This window comes from Brachyhypopomus gauderio, chromosome 19, assembly GCF_052324685.1.
Source record: "Brachyhypopomus gauderio isolate BG-103 chromosome 19, BGAUD_0.2, whole genome shotgun sequence".
Classification (NCBI taxonomy): domain Eukaryota; kingdom Metazoa; phylum Chordata; class Actinopteri; order Gymnotiformes; family Hypopomidae; genus Brachyhypopomus; species Brachyhypopomus gauderio.
In genome coordinates this window covers 12,419,969-12,438,666 of record NC_135229.1, presented here as the reverse complement: position 1 = coordinate 12,438,666, position 18,698 = coordinate 12,419,969, and the positions used below count along the sequence as shown (strand labels likewise).

The following is an 18,698-nucleotide window of genomic DNA, read 5'->3' as shown; positions in this document are numbered from 1 at the left end:
AGGTCTGATGACCCATAGAGAAAGATCCGTAAGTAAGCAGTTGCAGTAGTCCAGCTTTGAGATGATGAGAGACTGTAAAAGCACCTGGGTAGCTCCCTGTGAAAGAAAGGGTTGTATTCTCCGTATGTTGCAGAGAAGAAATCTGCAGGATCTGGTCATTGGCCTCTCAGAAGTGAAAAGCTGAAGTCTGCCTGTTAAAAAGTTGCAGACAAAATCCAAAGTTAGCTGCTGTTAATTTTGTGCCAATAACATTACAAATATTATAGTACAAATATATAGCAAAGCCATTTCAAAAAGGGATCACACTTCTGTGTTATGTTGAATCATGACAATGATAGCACTTAATCTTGGAAAACACATAAACAGTGAAGAGGGATTCAGGAGGTGGCAGATCCTGAAGATCCAGTGTAGTGGTGCAGCAGGGAGAGTCACTCACCTCAACATAATGGCCAGATTGATTTGTAGGCTACTGTGAGCTAGGCTGTGATGCTCCTGCTCTGGGCTGTGATGCTCCTGCTCTGGGCTGTGTTGCGCTCCTTCTCTGGGCTGTGTTGCGCTCCTGCTCTGGGCTGTGTGGTGCTCCTGCACTGGGCTGTGTTGCGCTCCTGCTCTGGGCTGTGTTGCGCTCCTGCTCTGGGCTGTGTTGCGCTCCTGCTCTGGGCTGTGTTGCGCTCTAGCTCTGTACAGTAAACAAAATGTAGGCCAAACTTGGTGCATATAATTTTTTTGCTTTACATATTTAACATATGAGAAAAGCATATTTATTCCCTAAGGGTTAAAATGTAATGGACAAAATCTTCACAATGATCACAATAATGGTGTTTTAATTTTTTACACAAACCATACCTGGTCTCCTTCACCCTTTCTTTCTTCAGTGCATAATGGCCGGATTGATTTGTACTGTGAGCTAGGCTGTGATGCTCCTGCTCTGAGTTGTGTTATGCTCCTGCTCTGGGCTGTGTTGCGCTCCTGCTCTGGGCTGTGTTGCGCTCCTGCTCTGGGCTGTGTTGCGATCTTTATCAAATGAAACATTCACGTGAAATGTGTTTTTAAACTGGGCTAACTAGCTAGTTAACTAGCTAACGTTGGCTTACATAAAGTAAGGACGTTTTCTTACCTGATGTCACCAATAATGCTTCACTTAAATTTTCTTCCTCTGTGCCCCGTTTCCATCTTATTTTGTTGAATCATCCAACGATAATCCGCTCAAAATAATAATTTGGCAGGTAGATGTAAAATAATCCAGGTAGCTAGCTAGCCACCACAGCTCGTAGGCTGACCGTCAGCACACTCACTGAAATGTTCAAACATGACCTGAGAGGCGCGAACAGTTGTCATTGGCCAGTTTCCTGAATGACAGTCAGATTAACCAATTATGGTTAAAAGCAATACGTTGAGCTCAAATCACGTTTATGCCCCTAGCCTAGAGATAACATTTATATTTAAGTGGTTGTTCAACTTGTGTTTTTATTCCAGTGTGTAACTATAGGCACACACATTTTTAAGTTTAAAAGCCTGTTCCATTACAATGTACGTCTACCAGTATATCAGTTCATCTGTCTCTCAGTGTGTTACAGGTTATTTCCTTGGTTATGTTCAAGTATAGACCCAGTGTTTAGAAATGTTTCTTTTAAAAGTCCAGCGCCCAAACAAACTGCCATTTTCTATTGCCATTGACTGCACAAGAACTAAAATGAGAACAGACATCAATAGAGATGGAACAATCAACAGAAATCTCCTACAGCCATTACTACAGTTACATACTTTAGATATGCCAATGTAAAAATCTAATGTCTGAACTGACATTAGGAAGTCACTCTTCATTCTGTAGGCATCATAAAAATGAGCATTTTCAACTGCAGAAATTATTTTCAATTACCATCACGTTCTGTGGCAAATTAATATGTCCGAACCTATATATTTTGTTCATTTTTCTCCTGAACATCAATGGATCCTCTGAATTACGAGGACGCCTAACAATCAAAATACGAGTATTGATACATGTAAGCCACATTCATTTCTGACATTGAAAATCATGTTTAAACCAGCAGTGCCAAAAGACATAAGATTTTGATTAAAATGACAGAGAAAAAAACTTTTTAGTTCTTACAGACATAAACCTTTATATAATCAACCGAATGTTTAATTGCAGATAATTGCTGTAATTATACATGAATCTGTATATAATTTAAGAAAGCAGAAAAATACCGTATAAATAATACTGTATTATTTCCGTAAAAAAACGAGAAAAGCATGTAACTTGTAATTATTGTCATAATACTTAAAATAAAAGACATTTTGTCAAATTACAAATGTCTGTAATTTTACAAAGTTTTGCATACAATTGGAAAAAATGTTAAAATACATTAAATATTTACAGTTATTTTCCATAAAATTAGGATTTTTTTTACAGTGTACTCAAGCTCAATAATTTCTAATTGTTTTAAACCTCGCAAAAACATGGACGGATTGTCCTGAGAGACAGACTGCATTAAATATCCTGCCAGCAGCAGAAACTAGAAAGGGCTCTTTAAATTGAGAGCGATGTACGGTGAGTTAATGAAGCTACTGTACCCCTGCTGTGCGTAAATGCGCACATTGCTCCTCCAAACTTTCCATATGCTTTTTTTCATAACACAGTAGAGAAACTGCCAACCTCTGAGCAGTAGCCGTTCGTCCTTCTGTTGACTGCTTGCTAGCATGGTCTGCATGCATCGTAGCAAAGTGACGGCTGATTTCGTACTCTTTGAAAACTGCAACCGTTTCTTGGCATATCACGCATACAGCCGTTGATCAAAGCTCAGTGAGAAAAATATTTTGTTGTCCACTCAACACACTTTTTAAGCACTCGGCACTCAGTTCCCACTTTCTTTTCTTTAGTCCACTCATTTTTACCTTTAAAAAGGCCTTATGGTACGTGTACGTTCCGTCCAAAGCATTTTTGTTTTTTAAATCAAGTATTTGGAGAGCGCGAGCTGACTGGATTTTATTGTTTTTTTTTCCTTCACTTTGCCGTGTGTTATATTTGCAAAACGACACATTATATTTCCAGAATTATTTTCTGTATGAAAAATAAAATAATAAAATAAAGCCTTAATAGAGAATTTAAAAACGAACTGATAGTGAAAATGATTCCCAAAAGTTTTTACATAAACCGGATGTAAAAAAGGGACATCTTATTTTTAATAGTTGCATACTTTTTGTTGCAAAGCTAAAATATAAACGAAAATCCAGTAGGCCCTACTCCAAAATCGCGACTAAGGCTTTTAAATACTTTTTAAGGGCCTTCATTTTTCCAATATTGATTTATCAACTTATAGTACTTTTTAAGACCCGGCGGACACCCTGTACAACCACAAAATAAAAACTACAATGGTGATGACACTTACATCAATTTTAGACACTTTTACTTTCTGTGATTTAAAGATTTGATTTTAAAGATTTGACCAACTTTATTTGGTTTAGAAGTGGTTTGTATGTCAAATTATTTTACGTTAATTCTATTTTAGTTTATTATAAATCTTGGTTGCCTAATTGTCACACTGATATAACAAAGTTGGGGATTCACCTCACCTTAGTGATGCTAGTGAAATGCCAAATTATCCCCTTAAAAATTATAACCCTTGCAAATATAAATATATCTAGCTTTGGGATTATTAATAAGGCTAAATCGAGGTTAATGGTTATTGTAACTCTGTTAGTCCTAGACGACGTCTTGATGCTGATTCTAAATCAATATAACTATATAAAACACAAATATGGAATGGCGCTTTTAATTAATAGCGGTCCTTAAACTGTGGTGGTATAACGTTATATGCCATATCATATGATATAGGTAAATGACGGACGTAGTATGTTCGAGGTTATGAAAACTGCCCAGTCGCCTACTGAAAGAACGCACTGCTTTAAGATTTGAGCAGAACGTAATGCATTGAAATCTAATGCCTACTGCACGGCATTTCGGACGGAGCCACGGATCCTCCAACGTTAGAGCCTTAATATGAGGTTATCCGAATTGAGCATTTGGAACAGGTGAAGTGCACAGGTTTCTCCATGTAATCTGTCTGCGCAGTCCAAATACGATGTTAACGCAGTCTAGAACCGATATAGACCATAAAATCTACAGTATTAATGCTGGAAGCATGTTTGGACTAACATATGTTTGAACTTTACTGACCTTTTATTTGAAACTTGGAGGGACTTCTGAGATTTTGCCTCTGTGATTTGTTGAAGCTCTTTGGGTATGTCCCCTTTATCAGAAACAGGTATCGTGTCCCACTTCTCCTCAATTGCACGTTTAACTGAGTATCGCAGAAATGACTGCGATGAGTGCAAGCGTCATTACCATTTCATGGTTATTTACTTGTATTTAATAAAATTGATTCAAAATGTAAAATAGCCCAACTGAACGAACGTCGAAGTGCTATTTTCAAGGTCAGTCAACTAAAACCATTTAGGATGGAATGATAAAAGAGAGCACAGTTATTTACTGGCAAGGATAAAACAAACTGATTAGCAGACATTTGGAACCTCCACGTATTAGAAACAAAGCAGTAGTGATATTTCTCAGGTCTTTCCGAGGATATTCACAAAAATATTTAATAATTGTTGACAAAAAAGTAAATTGGCAAAATAAATGGACAGTCCTCATTGTGAATTCAAGAGAAAAAAATGCTGACAACGAAAAATTATAGGTGTACGTTGTACACTGACATGAAAATACCTAAGTAGGACATTCGATGGGTAGCACAGATTTTTATAACACCGGAGTGGATCTGATACACGTCCAGGGCCAGAGTGGGTGTGATAAATGTCCCAGCCCAAACTACTGAGATTAACATGGGCCAGCTCAATGTGATTTGCACTTGAAGACTCGGCCAATTAGTAGCTTTAGTTATTATCTAACTGTCACTATGACAACAAGGCCAATTAGTAGTTTTAGTTATTATCTAACTGCGTCCCTACGACAACACGGCATATGAAGTCACAATGCAGGAGACCTATAAAAGTCGCCACAGACAGTGTTTAATTTAACCACAGATGGTTTGATCGTCACCGAGGTTGAAGTAGCTAGTAGAGCGGTTCAGCGATATCTTGTGCGAGTAAAGGAGTGAAGATTCCAAGTGATCATGTTTAAACAAATGATGAGGGTAAGTTCATGTTCCTTTGAGCTTTTTCCATAATCTCACTTTAGTCCGAGTAAGTTCGAGAGAGCCGCTTCTCAGTCTATTTATTGAAAATGACATTCCTCGTCGAGACAGTTCTCTAAAGTTGCTTTGTAGCAACAGTGATTGTAGAATATTGCACAAAAATAGAACTAAATTGCTTTCGACCACAAATGGCGACTCAGATTAACATTAATTATCCGGTTACATCCCAGTTACTTCATTTTACGGCCTCTTATCACATTTAAGATGTGTAACCAATTAATATTGGTTATTAACCATCTGAGGTCATTAAGATAGATCAATATTCTCTCCTTGAGAGTCCAGCGGTGTTGAGAAAAAAAATAAAATTATGAAATGTTCGTATTCCCCCTATCCTGTCTGCGCGTATGTCCGCAGCCTGTATTTTCACAGAAAAGGGTAGCATTCTACAACGTGTTTAATGCATAATGTAGCCTACTTTATAATTATTTCACTCGCCACTGGCGACAGCCGATACGACAGCATTATTTTTTTATGGGTAAGGATTTTTTGTAATTGGAAAAATATCCATCATTTTCTTTTGAGTTTGTATTTTAAAAGTTAAACGATAGACTCCAGCTCCCGCTCACGTGTTCGTCTCTGCCCATCAACAAATGCAGGAATCCGATCACCAGCATGACTCGCAAAACGGAGCTAAAACTAAGCGTTGAAAATGGCCAAGCGAAAAATATCGCATTTTTCCCCACACAGTCTACATCTCTGTCGGACACAAAGAGGACACACTTCTTTATAACTGTACATAATTAAGTTAATTTTAATGGGATCAAGTCACTCGTATGCATACTAGGAAACTTCAGTAAAGTTTGTTTCACGTTCGAGTATTCGGAATTTTCTTCAATAACTAAGACAGTATTGGCAAAAGTGCTATAATAAAATTCTTGTTTCTGGCAACCAAGACAAACATCTACAACTTTGTTTACGTCAGGAATAGACGTATTTTAAATGTGCAACTTTCACCACTGCAACGTCTAAGGCACCGTCTACAAATGACCTTAACACAGACGCAAGTGGCGGTCGTGAAGGCCCCAGAGCACTACACACTGTTTTTTGTAATAATTTCAATAGCTTATAAACGGTCCTTCATAAGACCACCAAACAAGTTGTATTACATAAAGTGCATGGTGTACGGCAACCGACAACGTTTTTTAAAGTGGGTCGCGACTTAATGACAATGAGAGAAAGTGGGTCCCGGGCTGAGACCAGTTGAGAACCCCTGCGATAGTCATCATGAAACTCATATTTTCTTCATTTTCTCTACTACAGTCTAAGAAAGCTGGGCCAGCAGAGGAGCTTCCTGAGGGCTGTGATGTGTCTGCCCCCAGCGTGAAAAACAAGCAGGCAAAGAAAGACCATAGCAGATGGTTTTCAGGTGAGATTTAGCGTGATTACATGTTACCAAAACATGATGCATTATGAGGTTATTTATTCATAACTATAATTTTCCACAATTTATGTTTTTAGTGACAATTGCTTATGTGCATCATTAGTCTCTGCCTCATAGATGCTTAAAGTAAATGTTTCTTTCACCACAGCTATTTGCTGTACTAGAGTGGAGGAGGCAGTGATTGAGGATCTCAACACTCCTCCATGTGGGAAAAGTGGTGGAGTCAAATCCACCTCTGGGATTAATCCAGCTGTTCTAACTGAAGAGCTGAGGAATACACTGCCAAGCAATGTGAGTACGAATCTCTGTATCTCTGTCTTCCTATCTGCCTGTGTGTCTGAGTTACCATAGCAACATGAGCCTTTGGCCATGTCTGGTCAGACCTTCACAACAGTAGATGTTCTTTACATTAGCATTTTACTTCTTAAAGAAATAATCAGCTTAAGGTTAAAAGTAATTAAAAATCATTAAGCTTTTGGATACTGATGAACTTTTTACACTTTCCTTTAACCTAACTAGATGAAAATGGAGGATTTGATTGAAGTGCTGGAAAAAATCTCAGCATGGGTCAAAGTGGCAGTGAAGGAGGTGGTTGCTCAGGACCTCATCCCTATAGTGAGGAACCTGATGCTGGAAAGGATTGCGGCTCTGGACCGAGTAAAGGCACAAATGAGCTGCAGGGGGACTCAGTCAGTGCTGTCTGACCTTTCTGAGGAGGCACTCCAGTCGGGCATCGTGAGGAGATTTGTGAAGACTGCTTCAGAAACTTTTCTCCAAGAACGCCTTGGGTTGACATCCTGGACCAAGCCTGACACTGATCACTACGGTTCTAGAAGCACATCTGTGACAGAGGCTGACGTGGAAGTGAAGCTGTCACTACAGAGATGCTGCTCAGAGCTGTCAGCTCTGATTGCCCTCACTCTGTTCGGTGATGTCGCTGGCATCACCATCTCTCGGACAGAACAGGACCATACAGGCTCCGCTCCTCTGCAGAGTGCAGCACAGACAGTGGACGTGGGGCTGGAGAAGAAATCTTGGTGGTTCAGGTTTCCAAGATTTCTGAAGCGGAGATTCAAGGTATCTGTTTTTAAAATGTATTTATTCCCAGTCACACCATTAGCTTTAGACTCTGCTCTTCTGAATGATTTTCAACCATACATTTATGCTACCATCAATCATATTTTGAATGATTTTTTAATATCAAATTGTCTGCTCTTTTTAAAGAAACGGACAAACTAAGTGCATGTCCAGGACCAGGTGGAGGACCAGGTGGTGGACAAACATATTCCAGATGGTACGCATTTTAGTATTTCTTCATGAAGTTTAATTCATGACAGTAATATGTATAAAGAACTGAGTCTTCCATGGTTTAGTAGTCTTCCATGGTTTAGTAGTCTTCCATGGTTTAGTAGTCTTTCCTGCTGCACAACTAATAGGGCATGAACAACAATAATGACAACAGCATGGAAGACTACACACAGCATCCCTCTCACGACCGTCTATTTGCTTTGACTTTGCAGGTTTCCAGTCTACCAGTGCTGAAGCACCATCCACCTCTGACAAGACCATCCCTAAGCTCAGAAGAAAGTCGATGCTGTCACGGTGAGGCGGCCCCCTACCGGCCGTCTCTGTCCACAGCGGCTGTTGTTGTTATTGTCTGTTGACGTCATGTACGTCCCTCAGGTGGGCGGAGCCCGTGATCCGTCTCACCTGAGGGTCTTTGTTTGCCTATATATGTCTTGTCTTTGTACCAGTTGACCGCTGGTCATTATATCCTTAATTTGGAGATAGTGCACGGGTTTTAGGTTTGCACACTTTATATTAAACCACCCTTTTTTCCCTGAGACTTGGCGTGATCGCTTCCTTTTTGTTGCTCACACCTGCCCGTCACAGATGCGTTCCAGATTGGCAACGGCTTTCTCCAAGATCTGCAGAAAATGAGGGGAAAACACCTACTTGGGTGACATTGCTGGAAGTAGAAAATGTGTTATACAATTAAAATGAAGAAAAAAAAGAGAACCAGACTGCTTCATTGTGATACCTGCATGACAGAAGGCAATATGCATTGTGTCCTGGTCCACAAATTGCATTACTCCTCTTCTCCTGGAAATCTGGGTGAAGATCAGGTTGCACAGCTGTCTGTGGTCTCTACTCCAGGAAGAAGCACTGGAGACCTACATGATGGAGAGGAAGAAAGAGACAGAAAAGCAAAATAAAGACTTTGATGGGGTCAGAGACCTGACCCATCACCTGGACTGTGTATGTGTATATATAAGAGGAATAACTCACTAGAGGTCCTTCGTCCTCAGGGGAGGAGGGCCGTCTTCCAGGGCTTCCCTGGTGCTGGCCGGTAGAGCCCACGGTCATCGGCAGAAGGGGGGGAGGCAGGTCCTACTGAACCTGTAGGAGGAGGACAGGAAAAGTTGTAATGCTGAATGTGATGTATAGCATACAGTTATGTTTGTGTATGTTGTACATGTTTCAATGGCGACGTATGTAGTCCTGCACCAGCGTAGGTGGTAGAGTCTAACAAAGTTGGGGCAGGGGCTACTCATTTAAATGCCGAGCATAGGATCTTTCAAGGGAGAACTTCACAGGGGGCAGCGAGTGTGGCCAGACATGCCGCTAAGCTTTTACTGCACAGTTTTACCAATGTTTTATCCGGTTTAAGGGACTATGTTCATGTGTGTGCTGCACAAATTAAAAAAACAATGGGTGAAGTCTATTGTTGGAGTTAAGCCTGATGTTTTCGGGGAAAACCCTGGCCTTTTCAGTGTATACATTGTTGTGAAGCCACATCCACCCCCCCCCCCCCCCCCCCCCCCCCCCCCAAGGCATCTCCACAAAGACTAAACATAGTTCAAAACATTTTGTTTTTATGTGGAAAAGTAAAAAGCATGATATATAGTGAGATTAGAACTTTGTATAAGAATCTATTAAAATGCTGTGTAGGTGATTAAAAGCCTGGAGGTGGGCGTGGAGGGGGTCCCTCTTGGTGGGTCTGGACTGGTGGAGAAAACAGCAGGGTCCGGTGTCTCCAGGGTCTGGGTGTGATTAGACTCATGTGACCTGAAAAGGCCATCTGAATCGATGGAGACACCCTTATACGTCACAGAAAATTCTGATTGCTGAAAACCACAAATAAGAATAAAAATAAGTGAAGATGCCTTTAGGAATCATTTTCTAAATTCCCCATAAGTAAGTCTAAATGTATTCAGGTATGAGCAGTGTTGGGAACGTTACTTTAAAAAAGTAATTATAGTTACTCACTACTTGTTCAAAAAAGTAACTGAGTTAGTAACTGAATAACTCTATAATAAAAGTAACTCGTTACCAGGGAAAGTAACTATTTGCATTACAGTAAAAAAAAAATTGTATGCCAATGAATAAGGATTTTTTTGAAAAAGCAGTTTTCAGTCAGTTGAAATGAGTAGATCATAAAGGTGTTTAAATTTTGACATTTATTGCACATCACCATACCAGTGCAGGATAAAATCCTTTATAATCCCAAATCTTTGAAAAAAAAAGAAACAAAAGTAAACAGTTACACTATATAAAGTGCATTTACATCTATCAAATTAAATTAAATTCTCTCAACCTGAGACAACTGGTTTGTTCACAACAGAAGTAAACTTAACAATTAAACCTCTATTCTTAATTAAATAAATCAAATACCCAGTCTGGTAGACATTCAGAAACTTCAAGTATTTTCTTAAATAATGTTTATATCGCCAACTTGAATATGCAAAGTTTTCTTCGGCTTGCTTCTGACTCGCCATTTCTGTCTCTTCTCCGTTTGTGTCGTGTCACTGGAGTGCTTCGGCACGCGTGTAAAAACACTGGCTCCGATTGGCTACCATAACGCTGCCTTAGCCAATCGCTTACTGACTTGTTAAGTTAAACAGGTGTTACACCGAGAACTGTGACCTATCGAGATCTGTTACTCCTCACTAGCCTGGGGAGCGGTCCGCTCGCATTACTGTTAGTATATCAATATATAGTAACGCACCGCTTTTAATGACCAGTAACGTCAACGGCGTTGTAACGACAGGAAAAGTAATTAATTATATTATCCCATTACTGACAAAATGACGCCGTTACCTAACGCCGTTAAAAATAACGCATTATTATTATTGTAATAATAATTATATTATAAATAATTATTGTTATTCGCAACACTGTATATGAATAACTGATGATTGATTGATTGATTGATTATTATTAGTTCCATGTAATTTTTTGTAATGAGTTTACTGGTCTGGCCCCCTTGAGGTCCGATTAAGTTGTATTTGGCCCCCAGACCAAAATGAGTTTTTTGCTACTTTGACGATGCAAAACCCATAAAATGCAGGTGGTGGAGGTGAAGCTTCAGCACAAGTCCATCTACAGTGGGTGGCAGAGTGAGCACTGGTGGGTGCTCAACAATTCTACTGGATAGATGCAGAGGTGAGTCATGGGAACAGGTTCACAATTTCAGTAAGAATGGACATGCTACTGTCAACGTCCCTTCAACCTAATCTTTTCTTTGTATTTGTAGCTTACCCTTCACCACTTTGCCAGCGCTAGTGCCGTGGCCTGCATCAAGGTAACGAAGAGTCTTGACTATAAGCATCTTTAACTAGCTTGTCCCATTCTGAATTACACTCATCTGCATGTCCTCTGTTAATTCAGCGGAGGGGAGCCAGCATCACGGAGGCAAACATTTACCTGCGCACCTGTTCAAAATCGACATCGGCGCAGAATATTTTTCTGGTCAGTGCTTCTTCCTTTCTGATTGCATTTAGACTTATTTGTGGTGAGGTTTTTAGAAAATGATATCTAAAGGCATTTTTACTGTGTGTGTGTTGTAGCAAACACAGGTGTCCACTTGGTTTAAGGGTGTCTCCATCGGCTCAGATGACATTTTCAGATCATCCGAATCTAGTCACACCCAGACCCTGGAGACACCAAACCCAGCTGTTTTTTCCTCCAGTCCATACCCACCAAGAGCACCCCATCAACGTCCACCTCCAGGCTTTTAAACACCCACACATCATGATTTGACTGTGTGGCATGCGTTTTATTGTTCCACGTAATTTAATATTTTTGTTTGCATGTGTGTTTTTCAGATGCTGAAGGTATTCCCATAATCACATGAGGACTAGATGTTGTTCTTTTGGGACACAGAAGCAGAACATCACATGGACTGATAATTTTACATCCGCCCATTCTTCTCTTTCCCCTCACACTCTGTTTTGAGGTTCTTTTGAGGTTTGTGTAAACCTAACACATCTTCCAGATTTCTCATGAAAACATAAAGCTGTGTGTAGTCTTTATTCTTCTTTTCTGTCTCTTTCGTACTGTCCATCATGTAGGTCTCCTGTGCTTCTTATTGGATTAAAGACTACCGACAGCTGTGCAACCTGAATTTCACGCAGGCTCCCAGGACAAGAGGACTACTGCAGTTTGTGGACCAGGACAGAATAATAAGCCTTGATGAGATGTGCATCAAGATAATGAGAGACTTTATGGTCCACGCCAGAGAACAGAGACAAGACCAAAGGACTTAACAGCATCAAGAACTGATCGTCGGGATTATTAGAACAATCACCATCGTCAGTGTGCAAGGAACTGTGAGGAAAGCCAGAAAGAATCACCATCCGTGGACTATTCATCATCACCGTGGACAACCATCAGGATTTCAGATTCGACCGTTATGGGATTTTTGGTTATCAGCAGCTGATTATCAGTGCTCCTGTCACCCTCATCAGACCTCTACAACTAACTCAGAATGCTGCAGCACGACTGGTCTTCAATCTCCCCAAGTTCTCACATGTGACTCCTCTGCTACGCTCTCTTTACTGGCTTCCAGTAGCGGCACGCATCAGATATAAAACATTGATGCTTGCTTACAAAGCCAAAAATGGACCAACCCCTCCCTACATGATGTCCATGGTCAAAAGCCGATCCGTACAGCGAATACTCAGAAACTCAAGATGGCTCGACTCGAAACTCCATGCTTAAAGTCTCATGGAAGACAAAGCTCCAGACTATTCTCCTTCCTGGCTCCAAGATGGTGGAACGATATTCCATTAGCTGCTAGGACTGCAGAGTCTATTGCTATCTTCAAGCGTAGACTGAAGACCCACCTGTTTGTTGAGTTCTTACCAGAGCACTAACTCAGCTGATACCACTTGAGGTTGTTCTTTAAATGGTATGTCTGTCGATGGTTATTTGTGCTTCTTGGCAAATGTCTAACTTACAAAAACACTAGATAATGACATGGACTCCTGTAGTTTAGTAGTAGTCTGACTCAATGGTATCTTGAATCCTGCAGTGTCCACTGCAGGGGTCACCAACATTTTTGAAACTGGGAGCTACTTCTTGGATACCAATTATAGCGGAGGGCTACCAGATTGATACACATCAATGGAACGAAAGTTGTTGGGGGGGGGGGGGGGGGGGGGGGGGGGTCGATTGCTAAGCGGACATCCAGCTGCCAGATGCTCAGGTACCGGATCAGGAACAGAGGATTCACGTGTCTAAATGAACTGTTCAATTATGAGTGCTTAGGGAGGTGTTGTGATGCTGAGAGAAATAAACCACATTGGTCTCCCTGTTACCATGCGTAGATGTTTTGCAGATTTGCAGCAAGGCAGGCTCACTAGTTGTAGTTCTTCACAGAAGAAGAAGCTGCTGAGAGCCCTGAATGCCTGTATTTCAGTCAGATGCCCTGCGTTTGGAGAGGACTACCAACAGGTTCAGCTAAACAACCCTCTGAGCCATTCAGAACACATCAGAACCACATGCAGTAGCCTGCAGGAACTGCACACAACCTTCTTTATTTTCTCACTCTGTTGCTGCTGAAGTCCAGGAGCAATTCTCTTCTGATGTACTGTCTTCCACAGGATGCCCATGAGTTCCTGATGATGTGTTTGCTTCAGCTGAAAAAGGAGGGAGAGACACTCAGGGTTTCCTCCTTCTCTTACATCTGCCCTGTTGCAAATTTTTCAGTGGTGAGCAGTCTGACATTATCCACAAACATGCAGTAGAAACTAAAGTGACTAATGACATCTCTCTACCCTGACAAGGCACTACATCAGTGACGTAGCTGAGGAGAAAGGAGAAAGCTGGTTAACATTCAATGATTCAAAGGTTTCAAAAATGAATGAGCCAGCAATCCTTAAGCGCAGGGCAAGAACAGCCTACCTGCTCTTCTACATGCAAAGGTAGGAGCTCACCTTCTCACTGAGGTACAGTAGGGGCAGTATCCCCCTATACCCAACTCCATGCCAGGTCCAAGTGAGGATACACATGTAAGTACCTACATCCACACTTAACAAAACAGGCTACACATCTGCTCAGTTCAGTTCAGGTCTACTCCTGTCTGTTTCTGTCGTCCAATCGTAGGAGATGATTCATTAAGAATCATCTTTCTCCACACCCCCATCCATTGGCAATAGTTGGAACAGCATTTCAGATGCCCACAGATTCAAATCAGAATTGATTTTATACCTGAAATCAGCATATTTATTTCAGATGATATAATCCTTAATTTTTATCCGTCATCACCAGTAGAGATTTACAGCTCCCTATTCTCTGTCCTCAACACTGCAAACACTGAAAGAATTGGTTCTTGTCCAAGCAGCAGGAGGGAGGGCTTAAACCCTCCTATTTACATGGATGTCACTTCTACATGCCATCACCACATAGGAGAACACTGCCAAGGTTCTTCACTCACACAGGAAGAGCTTCAGTCCATTTTGAGAAATAACCGACATGTATTCTTATTTGCATATTTCAGGAGTGATCCTGAAGCTCTCACATGATGATGATGTAGGAACAGATGCAACATATTCTTCACCATTCTTTAACATCACCAAAACTTTAAAGACCTGTTAAGATTCCCCTGTTACTTCAGTTTTATAGAGGAGCATCCTCCTACATGCAACATGTCACACTTATTCAAAATCACACAAAGAAACTACTAATACCCTCTTTGTCAGCAGACTACTTCTGGACACTGAGGGATGTTATTGAGACCAATAAAAGGCAACCATACAGTGTACTCTGTAATGGACATTTCTGGATTGATCCATCTTTAATAAAATTTATTTTACTTTGATATCTTTGCTTCTGACTATTCTTGCTCATCACTAAGGTTCAAAACGTCAACGACACAGCAAAGGGGGGTGTCCGTGATGTTTAAGGGAGACTCCATCGGTTCACATCTCCCTAACACATCTCCCAGATTTCACAAGAATACATTGAACTGTGTTTAGTCTTTGTTCTGCTTTTCTGTCTCTCGATCTGTCCATCATGTAGGTCTCCTGTGCTTCATCCTGGAGTAGAGACCACGGGCAGCTATGCAACGAACTTCAACCAGGCTCCCAGCACAAGAGGACTACTGCAGTTTGTGCATCAGGACAGATGATGATGATCGCCATCAATAACCAATCATCTGGATTATTAGTACCATCACCAGCGTGCAAGGAACTATGGAGGAAAGGCAGAAAAAATCTCCAATCATGGACTATTCATCATCGCCGAAAAAAAAGTTTTTATTACTGACTGACTCCAAAGAACAAGAAAAGTTGACTGCAGTATGCCAAAAGTCACGAGGACAAGCCACAAAAGTTTTGGGACAGTGTACTGTGGTCAGATGAAACTAAATTAGAACTGTGTGGGCCAATGAACCAGCGCTATGTTTGAAGGAGGAAGAACCAGGCTTATGAACAAAAGAACACCTTGCCTACTGTGAAGCACGGCAGGGGGTCAATTATGCCTTGGGGCTGTTTTGCTTCTAATGGTACAGGAAAGCTTCAACGTGTGCAGGGTACCATGAATTCCCTTCAGTACCAGGAGATCTTGGAGGAAAATGTGATGGAGTCTGTCCTGGTCCTATGGAGGCCAGTAGGGGGCGTGTGCTGTGTTTTGGAGAAAGGGTTGGGTTCCTGTACACCATCTCTACTACTGCATCTCAGTCTTCTGCCCGAACAGAGCTCACCTTGGTTGGCTGTATGGGTTTTTGTTTTGATGCTTAACTCCTCAACCCTGCTTACCTACAACTAAAGATGGAAATAGGTGCAGATGAAGGACTAATGTGCATAATATGTAATAGTTTTGGTTAAGGTTTAAATAAAGGTTAAGGGAACTCACTTATCCAATAGCTCACTGTAGGTTACGGGATATAACTAACCAACTTCACAAAGTTCCTTGCTATAAACAGTAGCCTGCTTTGTCAGAGGTTTACTATACAGCTACAGTTACTAAGGGGTTGGCATATAAAACGTATGCAACAGATTAAGTATTTTATAGGGAATAGGTGTTATTATACATTTACCTTTATCTGATACTTATTAGGAGTTAATCTGGCCTGCTATGGATATAACTAAGAAAAGTTGGTTAAGCAATTAACTAGATTTATCTATTAACAACTAGATTAATTTATTATCAAACAGTACTATTCTAAATCAATGTATGAAAAGGTAGTTATTCTCATGGAAACAGTTATACAGACCAGTGCAGGGTGTCTCAATGTGCAAGAAAGCAGAGGGGAAGAGAGGAAAACAGAAGAGACCCTACACCAAACTCCTCTTCCTTTAACACCCGGCGCATATCAAAGGAACCGCAGTTATCAAAAACAGGTTAATCTGTGGGATTCTGTTTGATGATATAACCAACATAGTACATTTACACACAGGAGCCCCACCTCTGTGTCTCTACCTTCTTTCTGAACTGAAGACGTAGTCTTTCTCACTACACAGTTTTAGCCCATTTCAATGGGGACTCCTTGAGTCACACTTCCCCCACTATGCCTATGTATGACCTCCAGGGAAAGACCACCCTCTGTTACCACTCATGGTTTAACACAGGAACATCAAATCCTGCATCCCGCACAGAAACATAACATTCTGACACTTCTGCATGGCCTTGATCTGTTCGCCCTGTGAGTGACCGGCAGACAAGGCACAGGGTCTGGTTCAGGTAGGGTGTCAAGAAGTAGCATGTGTTTATTTAATCCCCATGTAGAGGCAAGAAAACTATTTACAGAAACAAACCAATACATTAAAAACCCAAAATGTGATAGTTCACAAGTTCCTCACATCAATTATCACACTGCACAGTTCAAGCATCAAGATCATTTCTTACTTTCAGCATTACATACTCTCCCACCAAAAACCTGCTCAAACAATTCTCATCAGGCCTTTTATAGTGCTACACAGGAAGTGGTGTGATGTCACTTCCTGGATTTTTGGTGGTAAAACCCAACCCATAAAAGCACTCTACACATAGTTGCCAGGTTCGCAGTTTTCACGCCAAATTGGGCTGGTTTGAAAATCCAGCCGCAGGTAAAAATTCTGCGGTTGCTGGGTGCAGTTTTTTGGGCAGGAGTTACAAATCAAAACTAAGAATCGATCCCGATATAATAGTCAATTTTAGTTTAGGCCCTTCAGAAGCCTAAACTAGCCCAAACCCTAAAGTTATTGACTGAAGGGCAGGTTTTACACTGAATTTGTGCGGGATATTTTTGTAGGACCTGGCAACCCTGACTCTACAGAACCCAATCTGTTTTCTCAACAAAACAACATGGCTGCCTTTCTCTGCATACCAGTCACCGGTATTGCTCAAATAAAATGAACATTTTTCATTACATACATTATATAACCTTTCCTTTTTTCTGTGCAGGTTCTCCCTTGGTAAGCTGATTAATATTACTCAATAAAAAGTAAATTGCATCCTATGTGTCTTCATTTAGTTATTAACTTACATAATGAAATCAATGTCAATACTTATGTTGTGTACATTGTGGTGAAGGGTAGCTCCATCACACGCCCCATTTGGGTGCCAGCAGGTTTTGTGCTTATGAGATTGTAGGTCAATGTCTAGGAAATGACCTGCAGAAGCTTCTTTTGTCAGGTTCTCAACAGCTTACTGGTCACCTGGAGAGGTGCAGCTACGGTGGTCTTATTTTATCCATGATTCTTTGGGTTTACAGTATGTCCTCTGAAAGAATGTTTTGAACACATCCAGCATTTGGCAAGGAACATTGTAGGAGTCCTCCACCTAGAAATAATGAAATCAGAGCTGGCTGAAATTATGCTGGCTGCTCCTGACTAGTTAGTTGATGTTTTGTTTTTTGTGTTTATAGGTGACGTATTCCTTGAAACTTCTTACCTCAAGTCTGAAACGGCATGTTTTAGAAGTGGATGCTAGTTTTGCCTGCAATTTCCTCTTCTTTTCTACTGTACACAGTGTGGCATGTACTCATGTATTTAACCATTTAAATACATTTCTGCCCATATCAGAGTTGGCCTCAGTGGGAATATGCAGATATGTGGCCAGTTGGTCTTTTGCTGGTGAACCTACATCAGCATGTTCTATCTAGAGCCTTTCTCTGGCATATCTCTGCAAGGCATCATGGGTATATGAGGCCAGAGAAGCTTCTAGAGTTCTTTGTCATTGTAATCATGATCAAAGTTCCACAGCAAGCAAAAATGATCATTTGAGTAACCTGATTTTTAAATTTACAAATTGATTGTCTTATGCACATAGTTGATTAGGGAAATTAAAGAGAGGGTCACAAACTATAGTGGATGATTTCTGATAAATTGATGTCCTAATTCAGCCTATTTGACATGAGTGCTTTAATTCGCCTAAATGCATTATGAACCTAAAATAGATTTATGAGGAAATGGTACAGTGCAATCTGTGCAAACTTACTGTGATGATAGTTAAGGGTTCATACTCTCATGCAGCAGTCTTTTGGAATTATGGGAGATTTCTGAGAAACTGATAACCAATTTCTGATAAATTTATCTCCAAGCCCTAAGAACATTAAGATTTCAATGTGGATTTTTGAAAAATGGTACAGCAGAATCTGTCTATATTTGCACCGGGGGATAAACAAAGACTACCCACTCTTGGGTGGTAGTAGAATTTTTTTGGCATCATGGGAAAATTCAGACAAATAGGAAACCACAGTCTCATTATATATATATAATATATATATATATATATATATATATATATATATATATATATATATATATATATATATATATATATATATATATATGTGTGTGTGTGTGTGCGCGTGTGTGTGTGCGTGTATAATATATATATAT

At 40.5% G+C, this 18,698-nt stretch overlaps 1 long non-coding RNA gene across 1 annotated transcript; it reads right to left on the bottom strand.

Moving 5' to 3' along the window:
• Positions 1–454: 454 nt before the first annotated feature.
• Positions 455–2,254, bottom strand: LOC143483223 (uncharacterized). Its single transcript, XR_013122444.1, has 3 exons — positions 1,118–2,254; positions 847–1,014; positions 455–679 (listed from the first exon to the last, which is right to left on the bottom strand). It is a non-coding gene; the product is annotated as an uncharacterized LOC143483223 (long non-coding RNA).
• Between the last annotated feature and the right edge of the window lie 16,444 nt (positions 2,255–18,698).